The 23665-nt window shown below is 36.9% G+C and overlaps 1 protein-coding gene across 17 annotated transcripts in view; it reads left to right on the plus strand.

Moving 5' to 3' along the window:
• Positions 1–23665, plus strand: part of bol (boule homolog, RNA binding protein) — a 102330-nt gene that overhangs the window by 31387 nt on the left and 47278 nt on the right. For 15 of the 17 annotated variants that reach the window (XR_010953893.1, XM_067791310.1, XM_067791313.1 and 12 more), the window contains exon 2: positions 84–224. The exons of the other annotated variants lie outside the window; for them this stretch is intronic. The gene's annotated coding sequence lies outside the window, so the exon portion shown is untranslated. The remainder of the gene's footprint in view (positions 1–83; positions 225–23665) is intronic. 17 annotated transcript variants of the gene reach the window in all.

The following is a 23665-nucleotide window of genomic DNA, read 5'->3' on the forward strand; positions in this document are numbered from 1 at the left end:
TGTTATTATTATGAAGTTAAAAAATGCATCTATTAAAAAAATTATATCTTTCTTTTGCTTTTAAATAATAAATAATAAAACAGAGCGCTCTGCTTTTATATATCGAAACACAAGTGAGATTCAGTGGTTTCGTCCGCTAAGCGTTTGACAGCGTGGATAAAAATCCAGTTAATTGGTGTACAATAAGCCAACAGCAATCATCTTACGGATATATCTTAACAAAGGTACTTACATATAAACTCAGTTTTAAAAAAGATAATTTGTGATTTTTTATCAAGCTTGCAAGCCATAATTTTTTATATACTATAGTTGTGCATACAAAAATAGCAGCAAGAATTGTAACCAACTTTTATCAGTTATTTACTTCCTTTTACCCATTTTCCTTAATTTTAGAAAAACTTGAATGAATTGTATACCGAGAAAAACCAAATCAAATTCAAAAACGTTTTCGAAACAGCGAGAATTGCTTTCGAAAAAAAAATCAAATAATGGTAAAAGCGATTAAAAGTTGCAAAATTTTTACAAAAAATTTATTTAACAAATTAAAAGTTTGAAGCCTCGAAAATGTCGTTTATTTATGGCAAAACTATTTTGTTTGGTTGACTTCTCGGCAGGGTGCATAACTGAAGTATATTGGAACGGTTTTCCGTCATCCGTTGTTAATTTTATCTGAAAACAAATCATGTACAGCATTGTGCCATCTTTAGTATCATTTATCGAAGGGTATTAAAAATTTTATTTCACATAAATTTGTATAGAAGAAAATAAACAAAAAAATTTTGAAACTAAATTTCAAAAATTACTGAAGTTTGAAGGATCCGCCTTAAACTTTGTTAGAATGAAATTTATCGGATCATAAAATTACACTCTAAATAAAAGTTTCGAAATTTTCATGAACATATTTATTTAAAACTTCTCGAAATCTTTCGAACTTTTCCTAAAATATTTTTGAAGTTGGTTCACATAGTTTTTCGAAATAACTCGTATTATTCTTCCCGTTTAAAAAAAAAAAAATATAATATTATTCTTGTGTAAACGATGCCTATGTTAAGCAAGATCCAAAAAGGTTTCGAAAAAAATTGGAACTCCGAAAAGCTTTTAAGGATATTGATGAAAATTTCCAAATTTTAATTTATAATTTCAGGAAACTCTGTGAACACAGTTTTGTAGTAAAATTCATTCATTTAGTAGTAAACTTTTTTCGAATAACTATCCAAAAGCGAACGAAAGAGCAGCTCTACAGTAGAAAACTGCAATGAAGCATTGTACTTTATACGCCTAAATTTCAGCCGGGCATTTTGGTTCAGCATGGAAGTGATGTATTGGGCCTCCTAAATAAGCGCAAAGCTCTGTTTCACACTGAGCTTTTGATCATGGTTTCATGGTGAAACCATCTTAAAATTATAACAGATCTTATTTGTTAGTTGTTAATTGTTTCAAAGTAATTCAACATAACTCCAAAATCAAAAAAATCCCTATCTTTGTCCTTCACGACAGTAGCTCAAAATTGTCTTAGAAATATTTTTCATAGGCGCCCCAGCTAATGTCCATTTTGTTAAATTTAAGCTCAGATAGGCCGTTTTTCCAAAAAAAAAAGTGGAGGACATTCCTTAAACGAGTTCTGGGATAGGACGTTTGCAGAACGGCGGCCGAGATAGGGATAATCTAAGTCGATGTCTTCTTTTTATTCCTTATTATACTCAGTTGAGCAGAGCTCACAGAGTATATTAAGTTTGATTGGATAACGGTTGGTTGTACATATATAAAGGAATCGAGATAGATATAGACTTCCATATATCAAAATAATCAGGATCGAAAAAAAATTTGATTGAGCCATGTCCGTCCGTCCGTCCGTCCGTCCGTCCGTTAACACGATAACTTGAGTAAATTTTGAGGTATCTTGATGAAATTTGGTATGTAGGTTCCTGAGCACTCATCTCAGATCGCTATTTAAAATGAACGATATCGGACTATAACCACGCCCACTTTTTCGATATCGAAAATTTCGAAAAACCGAAAAAGTGCGATAATTCATTACAAAATACAGATAAAGCGACGAAACTTTGTAGATGGGTTGACGTTATGACGCAGAATAGAAAACTAGTAAGATTTTGGACAATGGGCGTGGCACCGCCCACTTTTACAAGAAGGTAATTTAAAAGTTTTGCAAGCTGTAATTTGGCAGTCGTTGAAGATATCATGATGGAATTTGGCAGGAACGTTACTACTATTACTATATATGTGCTAAATAAAAATTAGCAAAATTGGATTAAGAACACGCCCACTTTTTAAAAAAAATTTTTTTTTAATTCAAATTTTAACAAAAAATTTAATATCTTTACTGTATATAAGTAAATTAAGTCAAAATTCAACTCCAGTAATGATATGATGCAACAAAATACAAAAATAAAAGAAAATTTCAAAATGGGCGTGGCTCCGCCCATTTTCATTTAGTTTGTCTAGAATACTTTTATTGCCATAATTCGAACAAAAATTTACCAATCCTTCTCAAATTTGGTAGGAGCATAGATTCTATGACGGTAACTGTTCTCTATGAAAATGGGCGAAATCGGTGGAAGCCACGCCCAGTTTTTATACACAGTCCACCGTCTGTCCTTCCGCTCGGCCGTTAACACAATAACTTGAGAAAAATCCGATATATCTTTACTAAACTAAGCCCACTTACTTATATGAACTCCCTTTATCTTGGTATAAAAAATTGCCGAAATCCGACCATAACCACGCCCACTTTATCGATATCGAAAATTACGAAAAATGAAAAAAATGCCATAATTCTATACCAAATACGAAAAAAGGGATGAAACATGGTAACTGGATTGGTTTATTGACGCAAAATATAACTTTGGAAAAAACTTTGTAAAATGGGTGTGACACCTACCATATTAAGTAGAAGAAAATGAAAAAGTTCTACAAGGCGAAATCAACAGCCCTTGGAATCTTGGCAGGATACTGTTAGTGGTATTGCATATATAAATAAATTAGCAGTACCCGACAGATGATTTTCTGGATCACCTGGTCCACATTTTGGTCGATACCGCGAGAACGCCTTCACATATACATCTAAGGGCCACTCGCTTTTAAAACCCTCATTAATACCTTTAGTTTGATATCCATATCGTACAAACACATACTAAAGTCACCCCTGTCCCACCCTAATGGCGATATCTCGAAAAGGCGTCCACCTATAGACCTAATGCCCACTCCCTCTTAAAATGCTCAGTAACACCTTTCGTTTGATACCTATATCGTACAAACATTCTAGAGTCATCCCGGGCCCACCCTAATGGCGATATCTCGAAAAGGCGTCCACCTATAGACCTAATGCCTACTTCCTCTTAAAATGCTCAGTAACACCTTTCGTTTGATACCCATATCGTACAAACATTCTAGAGTCACACCTGGCCCACCCTAATGGCGATATCGCGAAAAGGCGTCCACCTATAGACCTAATTCCCACTCCCTCTTAAAATGCTGAGTAACACCTTTCGTTTGATACCCATATCGTACAAACATTATAGAGTCACCCTTGGTCCACCTTTATGGCGATATCTCCCTTTTAAAACACTCATTACCACCTTTCATTTGATACCCATATCGTACAAACACATTCTAGAGTCACCCTGGCCCACCCTAATGGCGATATCTGGAAAAGGCGTCCACCTATAGACCTAATGCCCACTCCCTCTTAAAATGCTCAGTAACACCTTTCGTTTGATACCCATATCGTACAAACATTCTAGAGTCACCCCTGGCCCACCCTAATGGCGATATCTCGAAAGGGCGTCCACCTATAGACCTAATGACCACTCCCTCTTAAAATGCTCAGTAACACCTTTCATTTGATACCCATATCGTACAAACACATTCTAGAGTCACCCTTGGGCCACCCTAATGGCGATATCTCGAAAAGGCGTCCACCTATAGACCTAATGCCCACTCCCGTTTAAAATGCTCAGTAACACCTTTCGTTTGATACCCATATCGTACAAACATTCTAGAGTCACCCCTGGCCCACCCTAATGGCGATATCTCGAAAGGGCGTCCACCTATAGACCTAGTGCCCACTCCCTCTTAAAATGCTCAGTAATACCTTTCGTTTGATGCCCATATCGCACAAACACATTCTAGAGTCACCCCTGGCCCACCCTAATGACGATATCTCGAAACGGCGTCCATCTATAGACCTCATGCCCACTCCCTCTTAAAATGCTCAGTAACACCTTTCGTTTGATACCCATATCGTACAAACATTCTAGAGTCACCCTTGGTCCACCTTTATGGCGATATCTCGAAAAGGCGTCCACCTATAGAACTAAGGATTACTCCCTTTTAAAATACTTATTGCCATCTTTCATTTGATACCCATATCATACAAACACATTCTAGAGTCACCCCTGGCCCACCCTAATGGCGACATTTCGAAAAGGCGTCCACCTATAGACCTAATGCCCACTCCCTCTTAAAATGCTCAGTAACACTTCGTTTGATACCCATATCGTACAAACATTCTAGAGTCACCCCAGGCCCACCCTAATGGCGATATCTCGAAAAGGCGTCCACCTATATTCCTAATTCCCACTCCCTCTTAAAATGCTCAGTAACACCTTTCGTTTGATACCCATATCGTACAAACATTCTAGAGTCACCCTTGGTCCACCTTTATGGCGATATCTCGAAAAGGCGTCCACCTATAGACTTAATGCCCACTCTCTCTTAAAATGCTCAGTAACACCTTTCGTTTGATACCCATATCGTACAAACATTCTAGAGTCACCCCTGGCCCACCCTAATGGCGATATCTCGAAAGGGCGTCCTCCTATAGACCTAGTGCCCACTCCCTCTTAAAATGCTCAGTAACACCTTTCGTTTGATGCCCATATCGTACAAACACATTCTAGAGTCACCCCTGGCCCACCCTAATGACGATATCTCGAAAAGGCGTCCACTTATAGACCTCATGCCCACTCCCTCTTAAAATGCTCAGTAACACCTTTCGATTGATACCCATATCGTACAAACATTCTAGAGTCACCCTTGGTCCACCTTTATGGCGATATCTCGAAAAGGCGTCCACCTATAGAACTAAGGATTACTCCCTTTTAAAATACTCATTACCATCTTTCATTTGATACCCATATCATACAAACACATTCTAGATTCACCCCTGGCCCACCCTAATGGCGACATTTCGAAAAGGCGTCCACCTATAGACCTAATGCCCACTCCCTCTTAAAATGCTCAGTAACACTTTTCGTTTGATACCCATATTGTACAAACGCATTTTAGAGTCACCCCTGGCCCACCCTAATGGCGATATCTCGAAAAGACGTCCACCTATAGACCTAATGCCCACTCCCTCTTAAAATGCTCAGTAACACCTTTCATTTGATTCCCATATCGTACAAACACATTTTAGAGACACCCCTGGTCCACCTTTATGGCGATATTTCGAAACGGCGTGCACCTATGGAACTAAGGATCACTCCTTTTCAAAATACTCATTAACAGCTTTCATTTGATACCCATATCGTACAAACATATTCTAGAGTCACCCCTGGTCCACCTTTATGGCGATTTCTCGAAAAGGCGTTCACCTATAGAACTAAAGCCCATTCCCTTTTAAAATACTCATTACCACCTTTCATTTGATACCCATATCGTACAAACACATTCTAGAGTCACCCCTGGTCCACCTTAATGGGGACATCTCGAAAAGGCGTCCACCGATAGACCTAAGGCCCACTCCCTCTTAAAATGCTCAGTAACACCTTTCATTTGATACCCATATCGTACAAACAAATTCTAGAGTCAGCCCTGGTCCACCTTTATGGCGATATCCCTAAATGGCGTCCATCCATAGAACTATGGCCTACTCTCTCTTAAAATACTCTTTAATACCTTTCATTTGATACACATGTCATACAACCACATTCCAGGGTTACCCCAGGTTCATTTTCCTTATTTGGTCTCCATAGCTCTCAACTGAGTATGTAATGTTCGGTTACACCCGAACTTAGTCTTCCTTACTTGTTAAATTATACTATCGTTTTTGAAAAACAACTTTCATTGAGTTGAGGCGCTACCATTAATATCAACGCTGCTGTACGCATGTGAAACTGTTGCATTCGAACTGCGACACGAGTCTCAGTGAGCGCACTCTTAACTCAGCAACAGAAACAGACTTGTGAACGGTGACAACTATGTATAAAACAAAAATGAATAATCTCGAAAATGGCAATTTATTTATAAAACAGTAGATAGTACATATATATCATATGTACTTATGTTAATACCTTTGTATGAATGTGAGTATATGTATATACCTTAGGGCGGGTCAAATTGTATGGGGAAAAAAACTTCAGGTGCACATCCAGTTTTTGAATCTATGGGTCTATCTCTATCTATCTATGGGCCATACTGAGTAATATTGTCCATAGGACCATAGGTCTGAAATGGATTTCGTGCCTCCCTAATTTTGTTAGAAAATTTTATATCCCAATCCGAATAGCGGCTCTCACAAATAAAATACATGAAATTATGTAAATGTCAAATTCGGATTCGGATTGGGATATAAAATTTTCTAAAAAAATTATGGAGGCTCGAAATTCATTTCAGACCAATGGTCCCATGGACAATATTACTCAGTATGACCCATAGATTCAGAAACTGGATGTGCACCTCAAGTTTTTTTCCCCATACAATTTGACCCGCCCCAATATACCTACATAACATTCCCACCCCACGGACAGATCTTTAAGATTTACAATATGCAGTACCTCAAACATACATTTGCATCTACATAAGAGGAAGATCTAAGATAAGAGGAAGATGAAGAATATAATGCACTAACACATATGCGACGATCATTAAGTACGTTGGCCGAGTATTTTTGTAAGCAAAAATTTTAGAGGTTGTACTTAGAATATTTTAGTGTTCTCTTCCATGGGTGACAATTTCAATGTTTACATTTTATTAAATACTTTTTAATACATTTTTTTCTTTGAAAATACCTATTTTTAAAGTTTTCAAATTTTCGCACAAATTTATAACTACAATTGACTACTGAGTAATCATTTGTGAAGTGGCTCAACATTTGTTGAAGGTCGAATTTGTTTCTTTGGTTATGGCTCACAGCGAACTAGTTTTCGAAATTTTTAAAACATTTAAAAGTGATGGGATGCACTTTTTTATAATTATTTTTTACAAAAATTATAATCAAAATGTAATTGATTTTTCAGTCCCCCTGCGATCGCATTTTAGACCAAGTTTGTTACACATTCCTGGCAACTGAAGCTACGCGGTCATCACTAATGAAATCATCATTATAATCACAGCCAAACAAATCACATTAAATTTAAACTGGAATACTCTTGATTAAAAATATCGTTTTGACTTAAAGATGGTCATTGTAAACAATGTTTCAATTGGACGTTGTGGCAGCGCACTTTCCTTCAAGTGGCCCAATGACACCAAGGCTAAACCTGTTCATTATTTTTTTATTTATTAATTATATTACATTTTTATAAATTTTTTTTGGCCGATTCATTGATGGGCAGTGGTTTGTCAAGCGTCGAGATCTAAAATTGCTCAGCTACAGAAGAAATATCATCAGCTGAGGGTAAAACTTAAATTAATAGAATGTAGAAACAAAAATATACCTGTACCCTGCCACGCTTTGCTGTGGCCCACTCCCTACTATATGCTTTCGAAATGAAAAACGACACAAAGTTTACTTTTAAAATAAATTTAATTTTGCAATACTTGTGTGTACACAATATTATTTGGTTTGTCCATTTTCTGTGAACACGGAACACGCAACATACAGCTGCCCATGTGAGAAGCACTCCCCTTCTAAATCTATGCGACACTTTTCCAAGGATTGTCCCTGGGCTTTTTTTATCGTCATTGCGAACGCCAGTCGAATTGGGAATTGCAATCTTTTAAATTTGCATATAGCTTCTGTGGCAATGATTGGAATTCGAGGGATGAGAACATCTTCACCTTTGAAAGGCCCCGTTAAAATTGTTGCTTCCATTACCTGCATACTCAATTTCTTAACTGCTAGTCGCGTTCCGTTGCAAAGCTTTGGCAGAACACCAGTTTTCAACTTCAATATATGTGGAGGCATTGCTGGTAGATCAAGCGAGTTTAAAAATTCCGTTGGATAATGAACTGCTTCATCTACCTCTGTAACAGTGTTTATGGACATGTGTGTTATTTCCTCACAATCAATTTTGGATTGAATAAAATTATTAAGTTGATACATATCTTTATTCTTAGCCGCAAAAATAGCTCGTTCACTGAGCCATTCGTGATTTTTTAAATTTATTGGTAGATTTGGAAACACTTTTTCAATTAGTTCTTCTTTTGCTGTTACTAAGTTACAAAAATCATCCGGAAATGATATTCGTTTAGTTCCTTGGTCGAGTGCAATCTTTCCATTCCCAATTTCGAGTAACTGTCGCGAGAATACTTCAGCTGATCGACCGTTCTGGAGCTGGACACGCATATATGTAGTCAACTGCAATGTATGTACGTGTTGCCACAATATTGAATATTTCAGGCAGCAATTTATTTCATCCGCAGGTGTTGATCGAGAAATTACAGGTAATGTTTGACTTAAAGCAAGATAACCAATATATTACCGAATGGCTGAACATTTTTTCGCAAATCTCGCAACGTTCGATCAAGCGCCTCAAGCTATTTTTTATGTGCCATTGTTCACTCATTCCAAATAATAATTTTACATTTTTGTAATACCTTTCCCTTACCGGATGCTCTTGAAATATTTCAATCATTGATTTTCACAAATTTTCTTGATCTAAAAATTTCAACCAGGTGGCAACCCTAAAAAAGGTTTTGCAATTAGGGCTACTACGTATCTTCGAATAAATACACGTTATTCTATAATACGTTTATTTTATTAATTTACCCAATCTAAATTTTTTAATAAGGTGGCAACTCAAATTTTTTTTTTCGCTAAATATGATCCTGGGACTACGGGGAACAATATATAAAAGGAAAAATTTAACTCGGGTAAGTAGTTCTGGAGTTTTGAAGCCTGTAATAAACTCACAACATTTTTATATACATATGTATATAAATTAACGATTAACGGCCCGATTCTTAGCGTTACCGGTAAAATAGTACACAGAACATTATGTAACCGAAAATCGTTACCAGTTGCTTTATTCGCGATTCTGGCCAAAGTGGTAACGCTGTCATCACCGAAAAACTCACCAGCGTCTGTGGTGAAATTTAAAAGTTGGTTTTCTTCGCTTTACCCATGGCGGAACGATACAAGGTGGCAGCATGGAACAGCTGAATAAAAACTTTTTTTATTTAATTTGATACATCAACTTCCGGCGCAGTACGATTTTGACATTTGTCCATCGAATTTACAAAAACGAAGTACATGGAATTTTTATTTATTTTTGTAGGTATGTCACCATGTTGCTACCGTGTATGGTTCCGCCATGGCTTTACCGACGATGTGTCACTCGTAGATACGATGTTAACGAATAAACGGGACGATGTGCATATACATATGTGCATACATACATACGTTTTTACATAGCTATATTGTAATATATACTGTGAAAGTACATGGAAACAAATATGTATAGCAAGAGGCAACACTTTTTTACTATTATGTTTACTTATTTGCGCTCACAATTCTTTATTTTTCAGTATTGCCTTTTTCTAAGCAACAGCTTTTGTGTGGTTACATCGATGTTACCACCTATTTTAGTGTGGAAACAATTATCCGGCTACTTTCGTGGGCAGAATACCAAAAGGGTACAAAATTTACCACATGCAGAAAGTTGCCGTGGTGAAGAAAGTTGTTACCACATTAGAATCAGGCTGTAAGGGCGACAAGGCATGCGCGGTTCCAGGGGGGTGGAACTTTTTTTTGTATTGACTGTAATGAAGTATATAATACAAATCTACATATTAGTTTCTTATCACACAACGGATTTTACTAATTTTTAATTTTTCTTGCTTTTTTACGTTATTATTACATATATTTAAAAAAAATTGAAGAATTGAAAATTCCTTAAGGCAAATAGTAAAAACTGTTTTTGTATTGATTCGAGCCTGTTAGTATGGACTTGAAAACGCGGATTCTATCTACTCAGACAGATTATGATATTGAAGGCTGGATCTCGAGCCGAATAGTTATTCCCCGATGTTTATATATGTGTCTCGTAGGCTACGTAGCTCGGTAGAATGGCGTGACAAAAACTAGCTAGCATTGGTGGTAATCGTTAAAACTGTGCCACGAGAGTTACGACTATTAATAAAAGTTCAAATAGCGGAGGTGTTCATAAACGCGACCGTAAGTCGCATTGTGCGTGTACAGCAAGGAGCCACAAATTTTCTAAAGAAATCGGGACGGCAACGAGTATTATAGCGTAGTCCAGAACATATCCTTCGGTGAAACCACTCTTTGTCCGATAAATACTGACACGAGTGTAAACGTTTCAAGTGTACATATGTATTTGTTTCGGAAAGTGCAGCAGTAAGAAGCTACTACTACAATTTATTTATGTAAGGGACATTTAACCACTACTTATACAAGCACCTTCGGATTTAAGTATTATATCTATTGAACGCATCTGGCAGCGCTATACATTCATTATGTTAAATTAAAATTAATATTATATCGACTGCTCAGTGGAATATAACCATATCTCAGCTGCGCGTTATTGAAACAAAATCTGAAAAAGGGAGTTTTCGAAACGACAGCCGAGATAGAGAGATATTCAACTCAACAGTCGACACTTCGTGCCGTGCATAGCACGAAAAGGTTACTCCCGGTTTTGTGCCGATCCGCATATACATATATTCAGTTCCACCAGAACATAGATTTCTTTTTTAATTGTTACTTTTATAAATGTAATTGTATTTAATTTCCTTATATACTGACCTTATTTGGTTTTGTTTGGCTATGCCGTATGAATTAAAAAGAAACAAGTAAGGAAGGCTAAGTTCGGGTGTAACCGAACATTACATACTCAGTTGAGAGCTGTGGAGACAAAGTAAGGGAAAATCACCATGTTGGAAAAAGAACCTAGGGTAACCCTGGAATGTGTTTGTATGACATGTGTATCAAATGGAAGGTATTAAAGAGTATTTTAAGAGGAAGTGGGCCATAGTTCTATAGATGGACGCCATTTAGGGATATCGCCATAAAGGTGGACCAGGCCTGACTCTAAAATTTGTTTGTAGGATATGGGTATCAAATGAAATGTGTTAATGAGTATTTTAAAAGGGCGTGGGCCTTAGTTCTATAGGTGGACGCCTTTTCGAGATATCGCCATAAAGGTGGACCAGGGGTGACTTTAGAATTTTTTTGTACGATATGGGTATCAAATGAAAGGTGTTAATGAGTATTTTAAAAGGGATTGGGCCTTAGTTCTATAGGTGGACGCCTTTTCGAGATATCGCCATAAAGGTGGACCAGGGGTGCCTCTAGAATGTGTTTGTACGTTATGGGTATCAAATTAAAGGTATTAATGAGGGTTTTAAAAGGGAGTTGCCCTTAGTTGTATATGTGAAGGCGTTTTCGAGATATCGACCAAAATGTGGACCAGCGTGATCCAGAACATCATCTGTCGGGTACCGCTAATTTATTTATATATGTAATACCACGAACAGTATTCCTTCCAAGATTCCAAGGGCTTTTGATTTCGCCCTGCAAAACTTTTTCATTTTCTTCTACTTAATATGGTAGGTGTCACACCCATTTTACCAAGTTTTTTTCTAAAGTTATATTTTGCGTCAATAGACCAATACAATTACCATGTTTCATCCCTTTTTTCGTATTTGGCATATAATTATGGCATTTTTTTCATTTTTCGTAATTTTCGATATCCAAAAAGTGAGCGTGGTCATAGTCGGATTTCGGCCATTTTTTACACCAATACAAAGTGAGTTCAGATAAGTACGTGAACTGAGTTTAGTAAAGATATATCGATTTTTTCTCAAGTTATCGTGTTAACGGCAGAGCGGAAGGACAGACGGTCGACTGTGTATAAAAACTGGGCGTGGCTTCAACCGATTTCGCCCTTTTTCACAGAAAACAGTTATCGTCCTAGATTCTAAGCCTCCACCAAATTTCACAAGGATTGGTAAATTTTTGTTCGACTTATGGCATTAAAAGTATCCTAGACAAATTAAATGAAAAAGGGCGGAGCCACGCCCATTTTGAAATTTTCTTTTATTTTTGTATTTTGTTGCACCATATCATTACTGGAGTTGAATGTTGACATAATTTACTTATATACTATAAAGATATTTTCTTTTAAAATTTGATTTAAAAAAATTTTTTTTTAAAAAGTGGGCGTGGTCCTTCTCCGATTTTGCTAATTTTTATTAAGCGTACATATAGTAATAGGAGTAACGTTCCTGCCAAATTTCATCATGATATCTTCAACGACTGCCAAATTACAGCTTGCAAAAGTTTTAAATTACCTTCTTTTAAAAGTGGGCGGTGCCACGCCCATTGTCCAAAATTTTACTAGTTTTCTATTCTGCGTCATAAGTTCAACTCACCTACCGAGTTTCATCGCTTAATCCGTATTTGGTAATGAATTATCGCACTTTTTCGATTTTTCGAAATTTTCGATATCGAAGAAGTGGGCGTGGTTACTGTCCGATATTGTTCATTTTAAATAGCGATCTGAGATGAGTGCCCAGGAACCAACATACCAAATTTCATCAAGATACCTCAAAATTTACTCAAGTTATCGTGTTAACGGACAGACGGACGGACGGACGGACATGGCTCAATCGAATTTTTTTTCGATACTGATGATTTTGATATATGGAAGTCTATATCTATCTCGATTCCTTTATACCTGTACAACCAACCGTTATCCAATCAAAGTTAATATACTCTGTGAGCTCTGCTCAACTGAGTATAAAAAAGAGTCGAATACGCGCTTATTTCTCAATGTTTGTTATGGTTCAATGGTTTTTAGTTTTTTTTTTTTTAATTGGAGTTACGGATATTACATTTTACATACATACATACCTAAACGCATTAATCTGATTTTCGTACGAAATTGCATAGAATGAAAATAAAAGTTCTAATACTAGTGTATAGTACGGTGACCATTATATACATATTTACAAATATATGCATGTATGTGCAATAAGATCATTATATTCGATGAAGTTTCACCATTTTCACTTTCATATAGAAAATTACAAACCCAATCGGCGACACGCATGAAGGGAGCGCGTAAAATATACAAAAATGAAAACAAAACAAAACAAGTAGGGAAGGCTAAGTTCGGGTGTAACCAAACATTACATACTCAGCTGAGAGCTTTGGAGACAAAATAAGGGAAAATCACCATTTAGCAAAATGAACCTAGGGTAACCCTGGAATGTGTTTGTATGACATGGGTTTCAAATGGAAGGTATTAAAGAGTATTTTAAAAGGGAGTGCGCCATAGTTCTATAGGTGGACGCAATTTCAGGATATCGCCATAAAGGTGGACCAGGGGTGACTCTAGAATGTGTGTTGTACGATATGGGTATCAAATTAAAGATATTAATGAGAGTTTTAAAAGGGAGTGGACCTTAGTTGTATATGTGAAGGCGTTTTCGAGATATCGACCAAAATGTGGACCAGGGTGACCCAGAACATCATCTGTCGAGTACCGCTAATTTATTTATATATGTCATACCACGAACAGTATTCCTGCCAAGATTCCAAGGGCTTTTGATTTAGCCCTGCAGAACTTTTTCATTTTCTTCTACTTAATATGGTAGGTGTCACACCCATTTTCCAAAGTTTTTTCTAAAGTTTTATTTTGCGTCAATAAACCAATCCAATTACCATGTTTCATCTCTTTTTTCATATTTGGTACAGAATTATGGTATTTTTTTCATTTTGCGTAATTTTCGATATCGAAAAAATGGGCGTGGTCATAGTCGGATTTCGGCAATTTTTTATACCAAGATAAAGTGAGTTCAGATAAGTACGTGAACTAAGTTTAGTAAAGATATATCGATTTTTGCTCAAGTAATCGTGTTAACGGCCGAGCGAAAGGACAGACGGTCGACTGTGTATAAAAACTGGGCGTGGCTTCAACCGATTTCACCCATTTTCACAGAAAACAGTTATCGTCATAGAATCTATGCACCTACCAAATTTCACAAGAGTTGGTAAATTTTTGTTCGACTTATGGCCTTAAAAGTATTCTAGACGAATTAAATGAAAAAGGGCGGAGCCACGCCCATTTTGAAATTTTCTTTTATATTTGTATTTTGTTGCACCATATCATTACTGGAGTTGAATGTTGACATAATGTACTTATATGCTGTAAATATATTAAATATTTTGTTAAAATTTGACTTTGAAAAAAATTTTTTTTTTAAAGTGGGCGTGTTCGTCATCCGATTTTGCAAATTTTTATTTGGCACACATATAGTAATAGGAGTAACGTGCCTGCCTCATTTCATCATGATATCTTCAACGAATGCCAAATTACAGCTTGCAAAACTTTTAATTTCCTTCTTTTAAAAGTGGGCGGTGCCACACCCATTGTCCAAAATTTTACTAATTTTCTATTTTGCGTCATAAGGTCAACGCACCTTCCAAGTTTCATCGCTTTATCCGTCTTTGGTAATGAATTATCGCACTTTTTCGGTTTTTCTAAATTTTCGATACCGAAAAAGTGGGCGTGGTTGTGGTCCGATTTCGTTCATTTAAATAGCGATCTGAGATGAGCGCCCAGGAACTTACATACCAAATTTCAACAAGATACCTCAAAATTTACTCAAGTTATCGTGTTTACGGACGGACCGACATGGCTAAATGAATTTCTTACGGATTACCGTTATGCGAACAAAGTTAATATACTCTGTGAGCTCTGCTCAGCTGAGTATAAAAAACTACAATAAAACCAAGAATTCACAGCAAAATACATATGAACATACATGTTATGTATAATATGTAAAAGAGACATCTACATATGTGTTTCGGTACCATGTTTTGATTTCTGTTTTTATCTAGGATCGCTAAAGGTGAATTTTTAGAATGCAGACATATGTACATATAAACTTTCAGCCAAAAATATGTGACGATTTAGTCAAATAGTTAGGAACACCATTGAGCACAATACTACTTCGCGACTTCTACATTGTATTACAATACAGCTGGAGCTTAGGTCAATATATTCCTATTAAATCAAAGGTGGCACCAGAATGCTATCTCGAAATTGTCCCAAAATAATACCGAACCAGTGGCAAAACTATTACAAAAACGATAGATAAAAATAGATAAAAAATAGTTTCGAAACAGACTCATAAATCTTGAAAACAATTCCAAATGGTCCCGTAATAGTCCTGCAATTATTAACTTGGCAGGGAACTTAAATTCAGACATAGCAGCGTACAAGTAACTTCCTTTCGCGCTGTCAAAGGCTGATTTCAAGTCGACAAAAATATGATGAGTGGCGATTCTTTTGTCGTGAGTCGTCTCCACAATCTGGCGCATTGTGAAAATCTGGTTGATGGTAGATTTACCAAGCCTGAAGCCGCACTGATAACGTCAAATCATTCCGTTGACTTTAGGCTTCAATCATTCGCACAATGCGCTATATAGAACCTTAACGCTATATCAAGCAGGTTGCACCCACGGTAATTGGCGCGGTTTGTGGGGTCGCTTTTTTTGTGGATTCGGCAAATCACACTTCAATTCCAATCTTGAAGTTTGCACACGTGCGACCATATTTTGCATAGGATTTGATGCATGCTCTTTACCAACTCTTCGCCTATGTGTTTGAACAGCTCGGCGGACAGTCCGTATTACCTCGCGCCTTGTGATTACTTAGTCGCGAAATTACCATTTCCACTTCATAGTCCGATGCCGGAACGTGGTTTCCGCCATCAGCGATTAGGGTATCAGGTTGATCTTCTTTCTACCTCGCTAACTAGCAATGTGGAAAAGTGCTCCCACTTTATGTACGCTAAGCATTCAATTCGGAATAAGCCTCGAAATAATCCCTTTGAAACTATCCAAGTTATTTCGAAATTGTCGCGAATGGTCGTTAATTTATCCAAACTATAATTCCGAAACTCTCCCGGAAATAATCCTAAAATAAACCGTAGATAGTCATGAAAGAGTCCAGGAACTGTCCCGAAAATATCTCAAATTTATTCCGAAATAGTTCCGATCACATCACAATCATTTCGAAATTATTCCAAAATAGTACCTAAAATATCCCGAATACAATTTAGAAATGGTCCTAATTGTCTTAAAAGAAGCCCGAAAACAATCCGGAAATGGTAATAAAAAAGGATCCCAAATTTATCCAAAACAGTCAGTTAATGATCTCAAAATCAGAATCGTTTCTATCCTGAAATGATGTACTATGATTAACTAGCCTGATGCCACTATAGAATCCAATTTATAGAGCCTGTAACAATTAAAAATATCTAAAAAAGGAAATCCTCTCAGTGTTATTAGGTGCCCTACCCCTTTAAAAAAAATTGTCGGTGATCTTTCCAGACTTTCCTCTATCTGTATGTCATGTTTTTAACCTCCCCTTTTCAATAAAATTTGGTCATTAGATCGTTTTACCAAATTTCATTCAAATAATGTGTTCAGTCGTTGTGACGTTTTTCGAGCTACAAAAAGTTCGACATTAAGATATTCGGACATCCAAACTTTCAAATTTAAGGCCCGAACAAATCAGATATTTGATGCAGAATCGTACGCTGACAGATAAGTTGATTGCATGTGTTTGTATGGGGATTGAAGGCTGTTTGTCGCTTGCCATGCAAACGAATGCAATCTACTCTGATGTGTTCGGAATGTTACAACCAAATTTGGTTTGAAATTAAAATAAAATTAAATCAGTATTCGTTAAAATAAATGCGCAAAACTGGGTTTCAATTTTAAACTACAGAAGTCTTAATTTTCGGTAAAAAAAAATCTAGTTGATGGTGGTTAGGATTCAGCCGACGTGCTCCGGATGTCAGTAGTTTGCTCTGCCCACTGAGCTATCACATCTGTACAAAATTTACATTATTACACTCCATATGTATAACAAAATGTTATGTTAAAGAATCTATGACTTCACAAATGAAATTTTTAATATTTAAATTAAAAAAACATAGTAGTAAGTTGAGAGATTTCCTATTTAGTTCAATAAAGTTTCAAGTATTGCTTAGACCGATGAATGGTTTAGCCTCACATTTTTAACCGTGTATAATTAAGATAAACCATAGCGAGGATTTTCTAAAATTTCAGTATGCAACATGGACATGAAGCGATGGGCGGTAAGGGAAAGTAAGAGCAGGATATGCCATGAAAGCTTTCATCTCTTTACTTCGTTTGAAAAGGAGGTAGAAGATACAACCTGATCCGCCAATGCTCTCATGGAACAACTTTTGTCGTGCCCGTTCAGTCCTTATTTTTGAATATTTCTAATATTTGTGCTCCGATTTATATGTCCACTACTGTATCGGTATATTGTACGTATGATTTTGGTGTCTAAATGTTAAAAGAAAGAAACACTAAAGAAAGCTCTTTAAAATATTTGTTGTTCTTTCACATTTATACACACACTATTTTATATCTATTTATACAGCCAATCTCCTGCGACGTATTTTCTTTCGCCCATATGTCACATCACCATAAAAATAGCCCATTGAAATTTGTACATACATATGTACAGCGGATTGTCCTATCAAAGAACAACAAATGAAGAGCGAAATTTGGTATGCCCAAATACATCTCTTCTAACTCTTTTATTTTTTATTTTTCTTTCACGAAGACCTCTTGTAGATTACTTTAAAAGATTTAATAAGAAGTAGGCGTGGCACGGCCTTTATTTTTTCTATTCGTACAAATATTCGGACTCAAAAGTCAATTCGTAGTAAAATTTTACGCGACTACAAATCAATGGCTTTAATGAATTCAGGTCTAACAAAAAAGCCATCAAATCGACGACGGCATCGTTGAATATCACCCAATTACCGCTGCCAGTTCGAAAACGTTCGGTCGGAGAATATGTTTGAAAAACACCTGCATTTCTATGCTCCGAAGTAGGTTCGTCAACGCAATTTTTGGAGCTGGCTCAGTTTGAAAAACGCTGTCTCAGAGCGGAGCGCTCTCGCCTTTAGGGCAGAATGAACGAGGATAGTCGCATACGCCGACGACGATTTTAATGACAGATAAACTCATTCCAATGATTTGCGACCACATGGCTACGGCACTTTGCGGCATTTCGCGAGGGGCAGGGCAAAACGGGTTTGGGGGTAAACGCAATAGAAACAGAACCTGTCCTGTTCACAAAAAAACAAATAATAATAATACCCAACGGCTTAATACCCTCCAAAGCCCGCCCGACCGGCGCGAGGGGCGCATCCGCATGACGCACGGATTTGTTTTTGTTTTTGCCGAGTTTTTGATAGACGGAGGTTTTTTAAGCGTCGAGATCTAAAGCTGCTCAGCTACAGAATAAAAATCATCAGCTGAGTACTATACATAACAGTTAGAAATTATACTTATACATACTACATTGTTAAATTACAGAAAATTTTTAGTTTATTCGAATGTTTTTTATTTTTTATTTTTTTTTGTTACGAGTTAAGATAGGATAAGACGGTTTTTTTTTGGTAAAAAGTGAATCCGTTATATCAAATGAATTAGAATGAGTGTTAAAATCATGACACATACACCGAAAAGGTTCATTCAATTCGAAGTTAGTTCTACGCTGTCTCAAAAGAAGAGGTTTGTAATGTCTTGACACTCGTGATGGGATGTTAAAGTTTACTTCGTTTAAAAGAATTGGATAGAAATCAATTCATTCAGGAGCTTAGTCATAAATATAACGCCTAGCATTTCTCTACGACTTCCGAGAGTTGGAAGATTGATAAGCTTCAACCGACTAGTATAAGGCGGAAGATTATACGCAGAGTCCCACTGAAAATTCCTTAAAGAGAAAAGCAGAAATTGCTTTTGTATTGATTCAAGTCTATCTGCATGAACTTGATATTGTGGATTCCAGACTATTTATCCGTATTCTAGTATCGGTCTAAATAAAGTGATGAAAAGCGCTTTAGTTAAATAAGAGTCACTAAATTCTTTAGACCATCGTTTCACGAATGATAGAACACCTCTAGCCCTTATTGACAGTAGCATTAATATGAAGGTTGAAACTAAGTTTAGCATCTATCGTTCGCAAGAGGGACATGAATTTGCATTTATTAAGGTTCAGCGGCATTGAATTTACGTTACACCAATTAACTAGGCAGTTTAAATCCGCTTGAAGCAAGGGACGTTCTTCGATAGACGCATAAGACCTAAAAAGTTTTACATCATTAGCATACATTAAGATTTTGGAATATTTTATAGTGGTACAAATATCATTAATAAATAGCAAGAACATAATTGGACCAAGGTGACTGCCCTGTGGGACGCCTAGGGAACATGGATGACATTTGAAAGAGTATTTTTAAAAATAACTTTTTGCGTTCGACCGCAGAGATACGACGAGATCCACTGGGTGAGACCAGGTTGGAAGCCAAGCCGATCCAGCTTGTAGATAAGTAAGCAGTAGGATACTTTGTGAAATGCTTTACTGAAATCAGTATAAATAACATCGGTGTGAAGATTTTCTCTAAATCCATTAGAAACATGAGTTGTGAATTCAAGTAGATTTGTAAATGTAGATTTACCTTTACAGAATCCGTGTTGCGGTTCTGCAATTAAACTAAAAATGGAAAATGTTAGCTCATTGGTAACGATAGCTTCAAACAACTTTGGGATGGCCGACAACTTTGCTATTCCTCGATAGTTTTCAAAACACGACATACTACCACTTTTGTGCAGGGGTATGAGAAAAGATTCCTTACAAGCAGAAGGAAAAATTCCATGTTTTAGGGACAGATTAAATAAATCAGTTACAGCCTCTAACTCTAAATGTGTTCAGCGCATTTTTTAAGAAAACAAGTGGGAATTAAATCAAGACCGTACTTGTAAGATTCCTTCAAAGACTTTAAATATGAAAAAACTTGATCAGGAGATATTGCTGGAATATCAATTGTGTTAAGTGAGTTAAGTTGAAATGGATATTCATTTGAAAAAGGATTAAATTCAGTGGAATAGTTGGACTTGAAAAATTGTGCGAAGAAGTTAGCAATATCTTGATCGTCGCTAGACAAATCATCCTGGTATTTTAAAGCCTTTAACATAGCGAGGCAAAAAAGCACAACGATCGAAATGTATCGTCTGAAGTGAGATCAAAGAAGGCTGTGGCATACTACACCTGCAAAAGGGCTTTCGGAATCATATCACGGCAGTGACGAGCGCACCTCAGGAAGGGTCAAACGTATTTGTTTCAATTGAAGCCTCTACAAGAGTACAGGCAGGAATTGTCCGCGAAAGGGGCTCTACAACTGAGACAATCCATCATGTGGAAATCAACCGATTACGGGCACGCGACGATATGACTTGACATGAGAACGAGACGATTAAACGGAATCACTGACCTAACATCCGACACCGACCGTATCAAGTTAGTTTTTGACTTCCAGGTGCAGAACATAAGATATCCTTTAAGGGAGGAATGGGACGGAGCCTTAAGAGGCTTTTAAAATATATACAGACGGTTCGAAAATAGGAAAGGGAACTGGAGCTGGAATGTACTCAAAGCATCTGAAAATCAATCGTACCGACTTCTTGATTCATGCAGTGTTTTCCAGGCGGAGGTCTGTGCAATAGAGAGAGCTGCCAGACTGCTCCAGGATAGTGCGGTCCCAGACATCAACGGTTTTATCTTTGTCGCAAGCCATGCCGCGACCTTAAAAGAATTCAACGTGATAAAGTCGGATATTAAGCGGGCTATCGAGCTTCGCTAGCGTCCATAAGACATCTAAATGGATTTGCAGATGATATGCCCAGAAAAGGTTCCGAAGTTGACGTAAGCGAGGCGGACAGCTCCGTACGACCACCCCTGGGTTATCACCTGAGGAAAATCGAGGAATAGGATGTTAAGGCATCGGACTTGCTGTGGTCCTGAGTGCCATATTTGGATATGAAAAACTCACGCTAGCATATGATGTTATGAACTCTAATATCAGCTGTTCTGACGTATCCAATTTATTCATTCCGTATATTCCTCCTCTTCGGATAATTGATTATTAGTCGAATTAACCCATAGACCGACAATGCTAAGCGTGAGCCTATACCCAAGACTATACATCTAGCAAATCAATATAATAGTGTTCTTCCTTTTTTTCCTATAACTTGTCTGTAAGAAAGCGTGTACTTTTTAGACTGAAATAAATATGTAAACTTAAATCTTAGTACAACGTGTATGTGTGTGTGCTGCAAATTGTTGAATGTCGCCATCTTTCTTCTGGTTCTTTTTTGATTTTAATTGGTATATTTGTGTAATTTTCACACATAATGTGTTGAGCCAAAATTTGTAATTCTATTTAGAAGTCCGCAGACAAGTTGGAACATAGAAATACAACATACACTCATATGTTTAGATGTAAATATGTGCCATGTAAAAATTTATTAATGCCTCGGCCGGCAAAAATTTGCTAGTTTCTGTAATTTTGTCCCTGTGTTGTATATGAAAACTGTTCGTAAGTTTATTGCTTCTTTTATTTTTGGGCTAAAAATGGCTTTCGAAAGCACGTAGTATAGAATAGAAAATTAAAAAATAACAAAGCAAATATTAATACTACATATGAATACAGATAAAAAACACAATGTAGTAGTATATAGGTACAGTGGTGAAATATATAATAGAACCATAATTCATCTCAGGACACTTGTGTCTTCGATACTTTTACCTTAGAAGGTAAAACCGACTGCTGCGTGGTACATCAGGGGCATATTATCACATTAGTAGTACACCCATAGTAATTGATAAGCAAGGACTATCAAATTAAATTTCGACTTCTGAGTTGAATATCATCTCAGCTGCCAGAAGGAAAACGCATTATCTCAAAATTCGGCTGAATAACGCCCGATCTTAGAATTTGTTTCATAAAAATCCTATTTCACATCAAAATGTATTAAATGTATGCGTTTTTGAATACAATTCTTAAGTACAACGAAGTTCCGCAAACAAATTCTAAATTAGAGCGTTTTCAAAAGTTTCCTGTGGTAGGTCATTTTCGGACTTGTAGCTGAGGTGATTTAAGGCGTTCATAGTTTAAATAAAAATTGATTAAAAAACTTGAATGAATTGTATAACAAAAACTAAAACTAAACGAATTTCGAAAACGTTTTCGTAAAGTTGCGAAAACGCAAAAACTTTTTATGAGAAATACAACTTTATGTATATGTACTTCCTTACTTAATTGGCGCTTAACCGTTTAAACGGTTATGCCCGTCCAAAGTGCGCCAGTCGCTTCTTCTCTCTGCCAACCGGCGCCAATTGGTCATACCAAGGAAGTTTAAATCGTTTTCCACCTGGTCCTTACAGCGGAGTGGGCGCCGCCCTTTACCTCTGCTTCTATAGGCGGGTTCCGATAGAAACACTTTCTTGGGCGGAGCGTACTTCGCTGGACTGTGTTGATGTCTGCGTAGAGCTCGTACAGCTCATCGTTGAGTCTTCTTGGGTAATCGCCATCGCCAACACGTAGAGGTCCATGAATCTTTCGAAGAACTTTTCTCTCGAACACTCCCAGAGTCGCTTTATCTGATGTTATCGTGGTTCATGCTTCTGCACCATATAGCAGGACGGGTACGATAAGTGACTTGTAGAGTATGATAATCGTTTGCCGATAGAGGACTTTACTTTTCAATTGCCTACCTAGTCCAAAGTAGCATTTATTGGCAAGAGTGATTCTTCGCTGGATTTCAGAGCTGATGTTGTTATTAGTGTTGTATGTATCTCATAGATAGTGTAGTTGTAGACAAGGGAAGGAAGAGTAGTGGAAACGAAAGGTTAGGAAAAGGAATGACGATTAGGATGACAACAAATAAGACGGCGGGATGGGAGGCGGAAAATGAGTGAGTCCTGAGAAAAAAAAGAAAAAGGAGAAAACGAACAGCAGGACGAGGACGAAAAAAGAAAATGTATCGAACGGAAATAGGTTTAAAGAGTGAAAGAAGAATCGGAACGGTAGATAGTGAGGTAAAGGGAAAGGCAGTCGATGAGGTGAGGGAGCCGCGGTAATATGCCGGAAAGTAATGGCGTTTTCTTTTCTGGAAAAAATTTTACCCTTATGTTACGCTCTTAAATTCTTAAACTTTTTAACAACGTCACCTAGCGCTTTGCAAAATGCCCCTACTTGTAGGTAAAGAGACTCCTTTTCTTGTTCAATGGGATATTTTTTATGAAAGGGCCATAAGAGAGAGTACAAAAATCTAGAGGGAAAAATTATTTTAAGAAAAGAAAATGGCATGAGAGTAGAAGAGAAAGGCCGAAAGCAAGATGAATAGAAAACATAATTTAATTTTAAAAGTAAAAAGGGTAAGTGGATAAGTTAGGGAAAATAAGAAGCCAGCTGAAGACATAGAAAAATGGAAATAGAGAGAGAAAAAAAGAAGTTTGAAATAAAGATCGAAAGAGTGGGGGTACCACTTGGCAGAAGGCTAGGAAATAGGAAGAAGAAAACGAGAAAGAACAAAAGAAAAATTAGAGGAAGAATGAGA

The sequence above is a fragment of the Eurosta solidaginis genome, chromosome 5, assembly GCF_040869045.1.
Source record: "Eurosta solidaginis isolate ZX-2024a chromosome 5, ASM4086904v1, whole genome shotgun sequence".
Lineage (NCBI taxonomy): Eukaryota > Metazoa > Arthropoda > Insecta > Diptera > Tephritidae > Eurosta > Eurosta solidaginis.